At 40.7% G+C, this 12,648-nt stretch overlaps 1 protein-coding gene across 1 annotated transcript in view; it reads right to left on the minus strand.

The window, feature by feature from the left end:
• frmd4ba (FERM domain containing 4Ba) overlaps positions 1–7,796 on the minus strand; it is a 55,548-nt gene extending 47,752 nt beyond the window's left edge. The window contains exon 1 of the mRNA XM_044121562.1: positions 7,572–7,796. The gene's annotated coding sequence lies outside the window, so the exon portion shown is untranslated. The remainder of the gene's footprint in view (positions 1–7,571) is intronic.
• Positions 7,797–12,648: the final 4,852 nt, after the last annotated feature.

Below are 12,648 nucleotides of genomic sequence, written 5' to 3' on the forward strand. Positions count from 1 at the left end.
TGCTCCACAGAGCAGGTGGTAATGACTTTCCACACTTCCCTGCTCCTCCACAAGCCAATCTCCAATGTGACGGCGGCCGGGCGGGTGATTTCTGGCCTTCTAAAACTGCAGACGATGGGAAAGCCGATGGGGCCGACACCATACGCTGACGATGGGGCAAATAGCCACAGGCACTGAACAATCAGAGCCAGAGGTACAACAAATCTATTTAAAACATCTTGGAATATAAAAAAGGAATAAAAACATCATAATTTTAAAAAAGGCTTTCATGTGGGGCATATTCACTGTTTCTGTTTTCATCCCCTCTGGCAGTGGACACATGAAGCATTCACATGGGGTTTTACGAGCTGTGCACTATTGATCACAGCGGACATGAGGCTGCGGGGTATGTCTGCTCTGGAAGCACGGCTGTTGTTGTTGTTGTTTCCAGACTCCACATCATGGGCCTCTTTTTTTTTCCTGTGTGTTTTTTTCTTTTTTCTTTTTCTGTCAGGGTAATAATAGCAGCTCCAGCCTGGTGCTCCCATTCCCTTCATCCACTTGTTTGCCGTGCAGGGAGCCTCTTTCTGATCAGCGCAATCAGGCTTTTAAGCACAGCCTCTGTCCGCCGCCCGGTGCTAAGTGTGTGTTCAAAATGAGAGTGTTCACAATGGATAACACTCTCACAATGTCAGAAATGATGCACATCTCCTCAAAACCTCACTAGCAGCAGCAGCAGCAGCGCCGCACATGGAGGTGGTGGAGGTTCCCGAGTTGTTATTGTTGTTTTTATTTTTTTGTTTTATCAGCCTCACAGCGCCCACTTCTCAGGCACAGAGCCATGTGAAGATGTGGAGGAGGAGAAGGAGCCAAGCAGGGGTATCCTGGAGTGGAACATCGAATGCAGCTTTATCAAGTTCAAGCCGCCATCCTCTGCCCGGGGTATTAAGTGAATGCACAAGAAGAGAGGTCGCTCCAGCTGTTGTGTTTCTATTTTTGTTTTTTGTTTTTTGCTTTCATACGTTCCACATGCGCTGCAAGGAATTTCATATGCAGTGAAAAAAAGAATGAACAGAAACGCTAAAATAAAAAGCTAAAAGAGAACAGACCTCACATATTGGTGTTTCTGACCACCAAGCAAATGATCGATAAAGATACTGATAACCCGAGTCAATGATGCAAATGATCTGTTCTTATTAAGAGAACAGAAACTATCGAAGTCTGCCAGTTTAACCGACACTAACCACTTTTTTTTTTTTTTTTTTTTTGGTGCAGTTTCACCAGCCACACCCAGACCTGCTTACTACCACACCAATAAATCACTAACATTCTGTTTAATTGGTTGGTTTTGGAGTTTTTTGTTCCACTTGTTTTTTTTTAGTGTATTGGTTCTGTGGGATTTTTTTATTACTTCTTTCATTTTTATTGGTTCTGGGTTTGTTTGCTTTTTTACACTGATTCTGTTTTTATTTTTTCTTTACACTTATGGAATAAAGGGAGGAGAGTCAAATAAGTTAATTTTTTGTCTGTCTCCTTATCAAACACATATCTAAATATGTATCGTGTTTTCAATGTGAATATGTTTGAAATAACATAAAAAATAGACTAAACTAAACAGAACCGGCTTAACAGCACAACCCAAAAAGAAACAAAAGACAAATCTCGCAAAGAGCTAAAGAAACTGGAGAATGAATGAGAAACACAGTGCTGTAATTGACATCTCTCAGTCTGGAAAGACATTTAAATGCGTTGGAACAATAGCACACCGCAGTGAGAGCCATTATCAGCTAACTGAAAAATTAAAATAAAAAAACATCGAGCAGTGGTGAATCTTCCCAGGAGTCACAAATGAACCCCAAACCCTCCATGGGAGACGGGTTTTGGGTTTTGGGTTTTGGGTTTTAGGGAAACACATTCCATGGTCTGATGAGAACACAGAGAAACTTTCTGAAAGCTTTGTGTCCTGTTACATCTGGTGTTAAACTAACAGCGTTTCAGTAAAAGAACATCACAGGAATCAGAAAACTAGATTTTCTTACGGCGGAAAATCCTGAAGGAGATTGTCAAACACTCCATTAGCTTGAGCCTGTTTTTAAGCAACTGTAATAAAATGTTATTTCTCATTAATTTACCTAAACCTGATTCTATAAAACACATAGCTAATAAACCACCAAAGTGGTAGCTCCTCCTAACGTGCACCACTTCCTGAACTGGAAACTCAAGTTCAAGTTGTGATTTATATCTTCGTAACAGTCTCCTGACTAGCTCAAGTTCAAAGGTCAATAGTCACAAAAGCACATGGATAACCTATGAGCCCAAACTTGTGTCCATTTATAAAAAAGCACATCATGAGGAGAAGCCGGTCGATCGCTGCGTTTTGAGGAATATTTGTCTGGAAACTGTCAAGCAGATGTCCTTAAACAGATTTCACTTAATGTCGTCTCTTTCATATTGAAAAAAAAAAAAAAACTCCCAGAGGAATTCCCAGTCAGCTGAGAGCCTCCTTTATTCTGAAGGGACATAAAAACACAAAGCGAGTCAGAGCATGGCCTCAGAGCCGCACATTAAACTACAGAATCCCTCAGAAATCAAAGAAAAAGTACGACTCCTTTCATTTGTCGGATGAAAGTCGTTAGATGGTTTTTCTTTGTTTTGTTTTTATTTTTTTGCTCTGCTGTTACAGAATCATAAATTTGAAAACACAAAATGAAATGGAAAAAAAAAAAGAATTTCTCATGGTTCGCGTTGAGGGAAAATTAGATACAGGTTCTTTGTTTTCGTCAAGACGTCGTGTCCGAGGCCGCAGGCCAGACACGAAACGAGGAAGAGAAAAAAACAGCGACAGCTGACAGACAACGAGGAACCGATTCCTGGTGGCAGAACTTCACGTTTGTGTCGATAACGCTACAGAAAAGTACCAGAGAAACAGCTAGGACACTTTTATGTGGATTAGTTTTATTGTGGACTCTCACAACCTCTTAGCACAGCTGCCAGCACATTCTGAATTGATTTTCACTCCTAAACATATAGATTACCGGTGACCCACTCCCCACTGCATGACCCTGAATTAGGGTTCAGCCAGGAAGCCTAACAGGGCTAATCCACAACATCCGACTAGGTCCAGTTCTGAAAACAAGCTGTTGTTGTTTCACCTGGTTTTTACTTCTAACCTAAAATATTTATTTGTCTTGTTGGAGAGGTTACAGAAATAGAGCATCCAGAGGCAATAAGAAACAGCAGTTTTACTAAAATGTTAAATTATTTTATTGACTTAAGGCAGTTTTTCTGCACAGTAAGACCCAAAGCAGTAATAGAATAGAATAGATTGAAATGTGTGTAATACATTTGAGGCATCCTCGTGATACTGAGTCAAGAGAGGCTAACTTTCTGTTTTTTTATAATGTATATATATATAAATAGTTTTTTTATATTTAAGGATCAACTTATTCAACTTGTGTAAACAATAGTCCCAAGTGAATGAATAATGATTAGCTGAACTATTCCAAAAATAGGTCACGCTGCTGAAGTCTGATGGCAAAGTGACTGAATTTTTACTGGCGCAGACAGAGCGCCTGATTAGCGTAGCATGTGGCGTCTCTGGGTTGTGACAAAAATGTTCAATATGTCCAAAAACATTAGCGGTGCCCGTGGCTGAGCTGGTTATCAATACGTTTGAACAAAAACACAGTCCTCATCTTTTGGCCACTGATAGAAAAGAACCAACCGATCGCAAGAATATTCCTGTTTTACTTTGAGTGAGTGAGACTGTGTTGTTGAAGCCACACGTCGAGATTAGTCTGACTACAAAAGAGCAACGAGTAGTCATGTCCGACCACGTCCTAGCGAAACTTGTCCAAAAGTGTGATTAGCAAAACAGACAAAAATAAGTTAACTTCTAAAGATACAGCTCAATAAGTAGCAATAGCGACCAAAGCAAATGGTTTTACCATAACGTTCACTACACAAACAGTCCTACAGTCAGAAACTAGCTTACCGTAGCTCAGCAAGTTGGATCAACTGCTTTAAAACATAGCTGGTAGCAGTGAGACATTTCATCCAAATGTCTCACTGCTTTAGCATCTCTATTGTTGTTTTGGTTCCCAAGTGAACCGGACCTTTGTGTCATCTTACATGGTTGAACGATGGAAGCTGGTTTCAGTCCAACACTCATTTGATTGTTTCCTTTTAGTTCTTTAGTTTAGGTGTTTGTATCATAGTATACTTGATGGTATATTAGCCAAGGAGTCTTTCCGTATGGTCTACTTACTGGGCCGAGGAGGGGCTGCTGTCTATATTAGTCAATGGGCAAGAGACTGAGTATGTACACCATGGACCAATAGCTGCAATTCAGAGACCAGACATACTGCAGCTATACAGTTTCATACTTTCACTTTTCTTTTCAGTATTCAAATATGAGGTCAAAACTACATACCAAGGTAACCTTATTTAGTAAGGTTGCTTTGGTATTGGTATCATAAGTCATGTAATTATACATTTGGTGTAACAAGTGAGCCTCTCACTGCTCTTTATACTGACACATACTATTATTACTTAGATTGTATATAGATTGTTAATTTATCTATAGGCTTTGAATGATGTGCTGTTAATACAAAGTGTCATTATATCTCATAATTCTTCAAACAATTTATTAGCATTAGTCAGTGCACTACCACCTCATCATATTACTCTAAATTGGACTGTGGTTATGGCTGTAAAAATGGTTTATTTATCAAAAACACTCTGAAAATTCATTGTTGTTATTATGGATATATGAATACTCATAAAGTCTTTATTTTGTTTGCTTATGCTGCTGTGAAGTACTACATTTTCAGAGTAAAAATCGCATCAGTCAAACTGCGATTTGAAGAGGTAAAAAAATATATAATAATTCATATGACTATATATCGCAAGCCCAACCAAACTATGTGAAAAACACAGAAAATACAGAAGTTAAGTTATTTCGCAATATCTACCGATGCATCCAGCTAGAATCAATGATCTTAACAACAGCAGGTGGGAAGCCATTGGATCTAGGAAGAGTTTTGAATCACATTACAATGCACTGGGTTCCCCCAGCAAAGCATTGCTTATTTGTTTGAGTCTTTTTTTAAATGAGTCATTTTTCTAAGCCACCAGGCTTAGCAAGTTTTCTGAGGGAAACCTTGCAGATCATTGGTCTTACATTGATGTAAAAAAGAAACCTCAAGAATTATTTGCTCTTACTCTGACATTAAGCTTCCAGCAGCAAAATGCTGAGCATTAGGTTTCATTCCTCTACTTAAAAAGCCAGTTCCTCGTTGAACTAACAGGGACTTTATCTCACACTGTCACCTGACACAGGCCACAATCAAGGGCATGATCTGTCTGGGCGGAGGACCTGTTACACACATAACCAGTCTGACCAGAACTACACCAAGTGCTGAATTGTACCAGCATAAATACCGTATCACATAGCCTGACTTGGTGACGGTTCTCATCCAAATCTGAACAAAAGATGCTGATAATGACAACGTGCGAGAAAGCAGGTAAAAATGCTGATGAACAACTTCTCGCCCCTAACGTGGGGGCTTTGAGGAAAGGCTGGGAACAAGTCGTCGGCTCGGGTCGCACAGCTCAGGTGGCATGTCTGCGTTTCTGAAAAACACGCCTTTACCTTGGCTCACAAGGTAAAGGTGTTTACTCCACTGAGCAGCGGCGTTTGGAGTAGCCTGCGACGGTTGATGGCTTTATTGAATCAGAAGTGCTGACCTCATTGAAAAAGCAGGAAAACATCACAGACACAGAGAGTCAACAGAAAAAGCAGCGCTGCCTGTGCAGTTTGTCCCTGTGACAGACAGAGTAACGGAGAGAGAGAGAGAGAAAGAAAAGCAGCACATGTTGCTCCTACAAAGAACGAATTCAATACAGTCACCTACACAAAGGAGGCCGGTCCGGGCCTTTTGTTCTGTATCGTTCGCTCACATCTTCCTGCCATCGGCCTTTTCCTCATACCAGACCTGTAGATATCACAGCTCAGTGGAAGGAAGACAACCTTTCTCACCGCTTCGGACTAAATCACCTGCTTTGATAGACTTGCAAAAGTCTTATTCAGAAGGGCTTCTGGATCTTTTATTCTAATTTGTTTTGATGGATGAACACAAAGTAGTGCAAAGCGTGGATTTCGGTTGTACACAAATGAATCCCCTCGGTTGTTTTTACAGCTAAAATACTAATTTCTCTGCCACCTTTCCACTTCTGCAGAACAAAGTAGCCCAGGCTCAGTCAGGATGGATAGAAAGCATCGATAAACGTCAATTCTTCAGATTCTCCTTTAGATTTAGGTCGTTCAAGCCCATTAATATTCCTTGAATTAGATACTGTAGCACCTCTATAGCATCTGTTTAGGGTTGTTGTCCTGGTCTTGAATTAACCATTTCAATCTCAAGTCTATTAAGGCCTTCAACAAGTTTTATACCTTAAGTTACTTGCATTTGGTTCCAAGATATGCATATCACCATGGAGATGGTGTGCAGCACTGGGTTTCTGCCACACCTTTTGGACGCAAACCAAGATGTTGGAGCCACACAATATTATCCAAATTGCAATCAACACTGTAATATCAATGTGTGTAATGTGGAATCACAATTTTTGGATGCAACATTTGGTTGGATATTGTGTTTCAACTGCCATACATTCACATTCTGGACGCCAAGACTAAATCTGGCCAACTGGATGAGCTCTAGATGCCCTTTGTACCCAGACCTGATGTAGATATTTGGTAAACAAGATGCTAATGCTCATGATGAGGGTTAGGATAATTGGAAATAAAAGAGAAAGTCATCAATGTCGCAAGTTTGTTTCTTGAACTTGTGCAGCTCTAGTCCCATCTGACACAAACACTGCATCTTGTTTAGAGGTATTGCAGTAAAAAGGGGGCAGAATGCTGAAATTTGTGAACAAAATCCTTAAACATTTTTAAGGGAAATGAATACTTTCGCAAGCTAGAGTGTGTGTTGGTGTTTTCATGAGCCAGGGGTGACAAAAGACCCATACAGGATGTCACATGCCTGCCTATCCCATTGTGTGATTTGGCCAGGAAACAGGATATTCACTCAGAGAAGAGTAGAGCAGACACAGCTGACCGTAGTGAGCTTTTCCTCAAGAAGGGGTCAGGACAGATGGCCTGATGCAACTTTTGTTTTGGAGTTGGAGATGGTCTTGCTTAAATTTTCCAAAATAAATACGACCAAACCAAACAATCTGCACGGCTCCGGTGTTGACATGTCAACACTTGATCCAGCTGACATTCAGCCAGCAGGAGTCAGCTGACCTGTAACCCATTTACACAGTCTCTGTGTCTCTGGGTTCATATTAAAACTGAGTCAGGAAACTAAATACACATTGCATTCAGTAGGAAAGTGAACATGAATGAATATGCATTACTCAGAAGTAGCTCATCCATTCTGAGCAAAGTGTGCAGAAACGCGTCAAGCATGACAAAAATAATAACAACAACAATGGAACAAAAACGTTTTCCCTCCGCGTTAACAGGTGATCACATCCCTGCGCGTTGTTGTGGAACTGGCTAGTGAACAATCGGAGTTGTTTCTTACCTTGTGTCTTTTGTTGTGATCTGATCGCTCACACTTTTATTGTCTGGCCGTGGAGCGCCTCAGCCGGCGCCGGTCAGTCACTCAGAAACCTGCTCTCTCTTTCTCTTACACACAAAAATCCCCCAGAAAGCTTCCAGAAAGTGTTTGGTTTGAACAGGAGTCACTTAATCGGCATTAAACTGGTCCACAAAGTCCGAGAGAGGAATCTGTTGCCTGTTCGGCATAATAAGCTCCGCGGAGAGCCATCCACTCTCCGCTCCTCTCCTCTCCTCTCCGCCTGCCCCGCCTCCGCGCTGCCTTCCTCGGATGGGACAGTTGAATGTCCCTCTGCCGCCGCATCAACGCGGCGCCGTTGGCCAATAGGAAAGCGCTCTCTGCTGCCCAAACCCTCCACTGGTTGATTGGAGGGGGGAAAAAAATAAAAAATAAATAAATAAAAATCAAGAACAAAGCACGGTGGCATAAATCAACCAGCTCTGATAACAGAAAGCTTTGACTATCGGCTCTGACTAAAATAAAATATGTCAATAATGTCATAACGGTACGAGAGAAAAAAGTCATAATATTACCAGAATAAAGTTTTAATGTTATGACAATAAAGTCGTAATGATGCGAGAATAAATCACAACATTGGGAGAATGAAATAGTTATTTTATAACTCCTACACGAAATATCAGTTAAAAGAATTAAATGAGGAATTGAGCATCTTGTGACATTCACTAACAGGAATGCAACGGTAACAGAAGGGCTGTAGATTTCATTGTGTTAATAGTAATGTTTTTTTAGATATATTTTTAGTGTTTTATGTATATCTAAGAGTGCTTCGTGGGAGACGCAAATGACAATTTCCCTGAGTGAAAATTACACAGGGATTCAAAAAGCATCTATCTATCTATCTATCTATCTATCTATCTATCTATCTATCTATCTATCTATCTATCTATCTATCTATCTATCTATCTATCTATCTATCTATCTATCTATCTATCTATCTATCTATCTATCTATCTATCTATCTATCTATCTATCTATCTATCTATCTATCTATCTATCTATCTATCTATCTATCTATCTATCTATCTATCTATCTATCTATCTATCTATCTATCTATCTATCTATCTATCTATCTATCTATCTATCTATCTATCTATCTATCTATCTATCTATCTATCTAACAAATAAGGCATACTTTGGAAGGACGACTCAAAGCAGTCACATAATGTTCGCTTCCAGGATTGCTTTTGTGTTTATACTCCTGTTGCTGCCACCACTGTGTTGCAGCATTGACAAAATGATGTACAGCGTTTTCCAAAAATGGACAAAATGATAAATCTTCTCGTGTGACCAGGCAAAAATGCCTTGTTGATACCAGCGATGAGAGCAGAACCAAAGAGGAAGACTGTCTTTAGATCACAGAAAGGCGACGTTATCTTCAATAACCACTCTCTACAACCCAGGTTTGAAGAATACCATCTCTGCATTTACAACATGTGTAATCTCATAACAGTTGAGCTACAGCAGCAGTGGAACTGATTGGGTACCACTCTTGATGAGTCTTGGTGTCCTCTGCAGCATTCAGATACAGCCTCACATTTTGCAGTAAACATCGTCAAAGCATGGATTCATCCTGGTAGTGGCCATAATGTAACTTAGTCTGGTTATTGCCTTCCTACATAATTCTACTCGAATCTCATCTTCCTTCAGCTCTCCGTGTTGGAACAGAAGGAGGAGTTGAGAAGGTTGAGTTTTGAATTGCCATCTAAGGTTGTAGTTTGGCAACAGCAGCGGAGGAAGTGAACGAAGCCACTCAGTCCGTGTTGGCCACGCTACCAAATACTGAGCAACTCGATTGCAAGAAGATTGTTTGAGACATTTTATTGGGATGGCTTTTTTTTTCTTTTACAGACCACAAATTTCAAGCTTAATAACATAAACTTCCTTCATGATCAAGTTGATGTTAGTAACTGGAAAAGAATCAGACCAGCAAGCAATCATTTCTCAACAGCCGAGGGACCGGATCCTCTGGACGAAGGAAAACGTAGAACACAGCGCTGGTTGTTTTTGCTAGGTGTCACTGCGAGAGGAATCATTTCTTGGCTAATATTGAACCCTAAATACAAATTAAACACCGCCATCAATCCGTGGATTGTTGCTGACCATGATCATACCTTTATGACCACAGATCTATAGCTATAAAGCAAGAGATTCATCTTTCAGCTAAGCTCCTAATCACCACAGCGTACTAGAGCTGTGATTATTACAGAGGGAGTCCAGGTTGACTATCTTTCTCACTCGTTGTCAAGGCACCAAGACACCTAAACTCCTCTGCTTCTGACGAAGACTCTTAATCCAGACCCCCAGGAACTATTGCTAAATACAAATGCAGACTACAAATGTACAACCCATTGTTGATATTTTTGTCTCGTTGTCAGATGTATGAGAAAAAACAGTGAAGAGAAATACTGAAATCAGACACAGTTAAAAGCTTTACAAGCTCATATTAAAAAACATTACATAGCGCTTTAAATAGACGGCTGACTTTCCAGCGACTGTGGTATAAAGGGAAGGAGTGTCGTGCGGCTGTGGCCTCGTAGTAGACGGAACAATGGAAAAACTCTGTAATCCATGTAAACCGGTGGAGGAAGGAAATGGGAAGGCTGAAACTGTCCAGAAGTTAAACGAAGATTGATGGCGACAACAACAACAACAACAACAACATGATGATGCCCACCAGAGGAAGGGAGGTCACGAAGAAGGAACAGAAGATGAGTCCTAACGTCTGAGCAAAGTCCCGCTCTGACGCTTGCACCTAAATGAGTCACCCTGGGGACCGCCCCTTCCCCCTTAGCTCTTTGTGAAGGTTTCTGCGAGCCTGTGATTAGACTCACCCCAGTGCCATGTGTGCACCACGTAGCCCACCACAACTCCCCCCATCCCGGCTCCCTAAAACATGCACAGCAAATCTGTGCTGGGCCTCAACTCCTGCTGAGACTAGCCCTGGAGCTATTGTCCTGATGACACTTCATATAAGCTATGAAGATGATCCAAAGACAGCATTGCATCGGTCGATTCAGATTTTTATAGAAGGTCGCCTTTGCAACTCTTTAATAGATTTTGACTGCAAGTAAAATCGATTTCTATTCTAAATGACACTGAAAAGGTAAGAGGTTTTAATGAGGGGACTTGCTTGTTAAAGGGGGGGTAATAAATACATTTTCAGTACAAGGGGATTATGTGGTGCATGTGGAACAGATGTTAACACAGAGAGGTCTTCCCTCCTGAGAGTAGCTGCTGACTGACACACTCTCACTGGCTTGTTGCCAATGTGCATCTCATCCTCTGGGTCTTTACTTGCCCCCACCTCTCCAACGGCAGACTAACACAGCCCACCCCCAGCCCATCAAAGTTTAGCCTTGACCTTGATGGGCTGGTACTGTCTTCTTCCTTTGTGCTCACACAGACACTGTCTTGGCCAACTTTCCTGCCTTTTCTTTTTTTCCTGACAAAACTCGATGCATTCATGAACAGCTTGATGAGCCAAGGCTGGGGCTCGAACAATAAGTGGGCACTGACCCCTTCCGTCCCATCTCATCCTTTCAGACTTTTAAAGCAGGTCAGCTGTTGTGTTGCATCTCCCACACCAGCAAACCTCGTCCTCCAGTCTGATGTTTTTCATACATCTTTCACATTTTCCAGGTCAGAATGAATCATCTTAGAGACAATTCTGTTACGCTAAAAACCACAAACATCTGTCTATTTCATTGGGATTTTATGGAATGGACCAACACGAAGGAGTGCATGATTGTGAGGAAGAAGGAAAGTGATGGGTCGTAGTCAATATTTAAAAACGGAACAAGTATGATTATAGAATAAGTATCACACATTAACTTTTCATTTAGTCCAATGCCTCCTAAAAGTCTAGAGCAATCAATCGCCTCTGGAAATCACCCAGTTAATTAAAAAAACATTGTTTTTCCATGTTGCCTAATGGTATTTATAAATTAAAACTGTCTCACCAAATTAAATACCTGCATCTGATCTACTCACCCTCACTGTTTGGTTAGATAACAAATGAATTTCTGTCCAAGCCATCACTGAAAAACGGAAATAGTATGGCACAATGGCCAAATATAGTCTTTCAATTAAACAGACAATCCACACAAGGAGAGCGCTAATCAGAAAAGCAGTCTGGCAGGCTGGAGTACCATGCTAACTCTGTTGACAGGTCAACTATTACAGTAATTTCCAGGCTATTGAGCGCATAAGCTGAGCACAAACTAACTTTTAAGGTGTCCACGTTGTAACTTGAGATATTTACACAGAAATACTTTTTAACTGTTAATGAAATATTTATGCTAATAACCGAAATATGTATCTTAAACGTGTTTTCCGAACACCACTTGTAATACAGCTGCTTAATAAAAAATCAGGTAATCTACCAGGAAAAGTCTTGTATTAGGGTTTCCTGGGAAGCACAAGCAGCAACATTTATCAGTTTACATCATTTGTCTCTCACGTTTTGAACAAGGGGAGAGCAAATGTGGGAGAAATTAAGAAAAGCAGAGCAATAGTTTTTTACAATTTCATTTCTTACTTTCAACATTTTTGTTTTTAGTTTTCAGATTTATTTATATTTGGTCTTTTGGTAACACGGTAGCCAGTAGAGCATTTAGATTCTTATATCCGAACATATTGTATTTAACCCTTTTAAATTTCATGTTTCTTATACAGCACATTTTTTCTTGCTGTGGTAAGGACCTGAGTGACATCATCTACATTATTTATTCATTCATAACTTTTCCCAACCTGCCTTGTCCTCTTCAAGAAGGAGCTGGAGCCTAACCAAGCTGTCAGTGTGGCAGGAGGCGCGAGGTCTCCTGTCGGTTAAAGGGCCAGCTAACCGTGCAGCCACACACTCACTCACAGGGCCAATTAAGACTCTTTGACACAAGAGTTTGGGCTGTGGGAGGAAACTGGGGCAGACATTGAGAACCTTCACCGCTGACATTTGAACTGCACAAGGGAGTTTGACTATTTGATTTGATTCTTTATTTTATTTTGGAAGAGGGACGTATT

This window comes from Gambusia affinis, linkage group LG07 (genome assembly GCF_019740435.1).
Source record: "Gambusia affinis linkage group LG07, SWU_Gaff_1.0, whole genome shotgun sequence".
Taxonomy (NCBI): Eukaryota; Metazoa; Chordata; class Actinopteri; order Cyprinodontiformes; family Poeciliidae; genus Gambusia; species Gambusia affinis.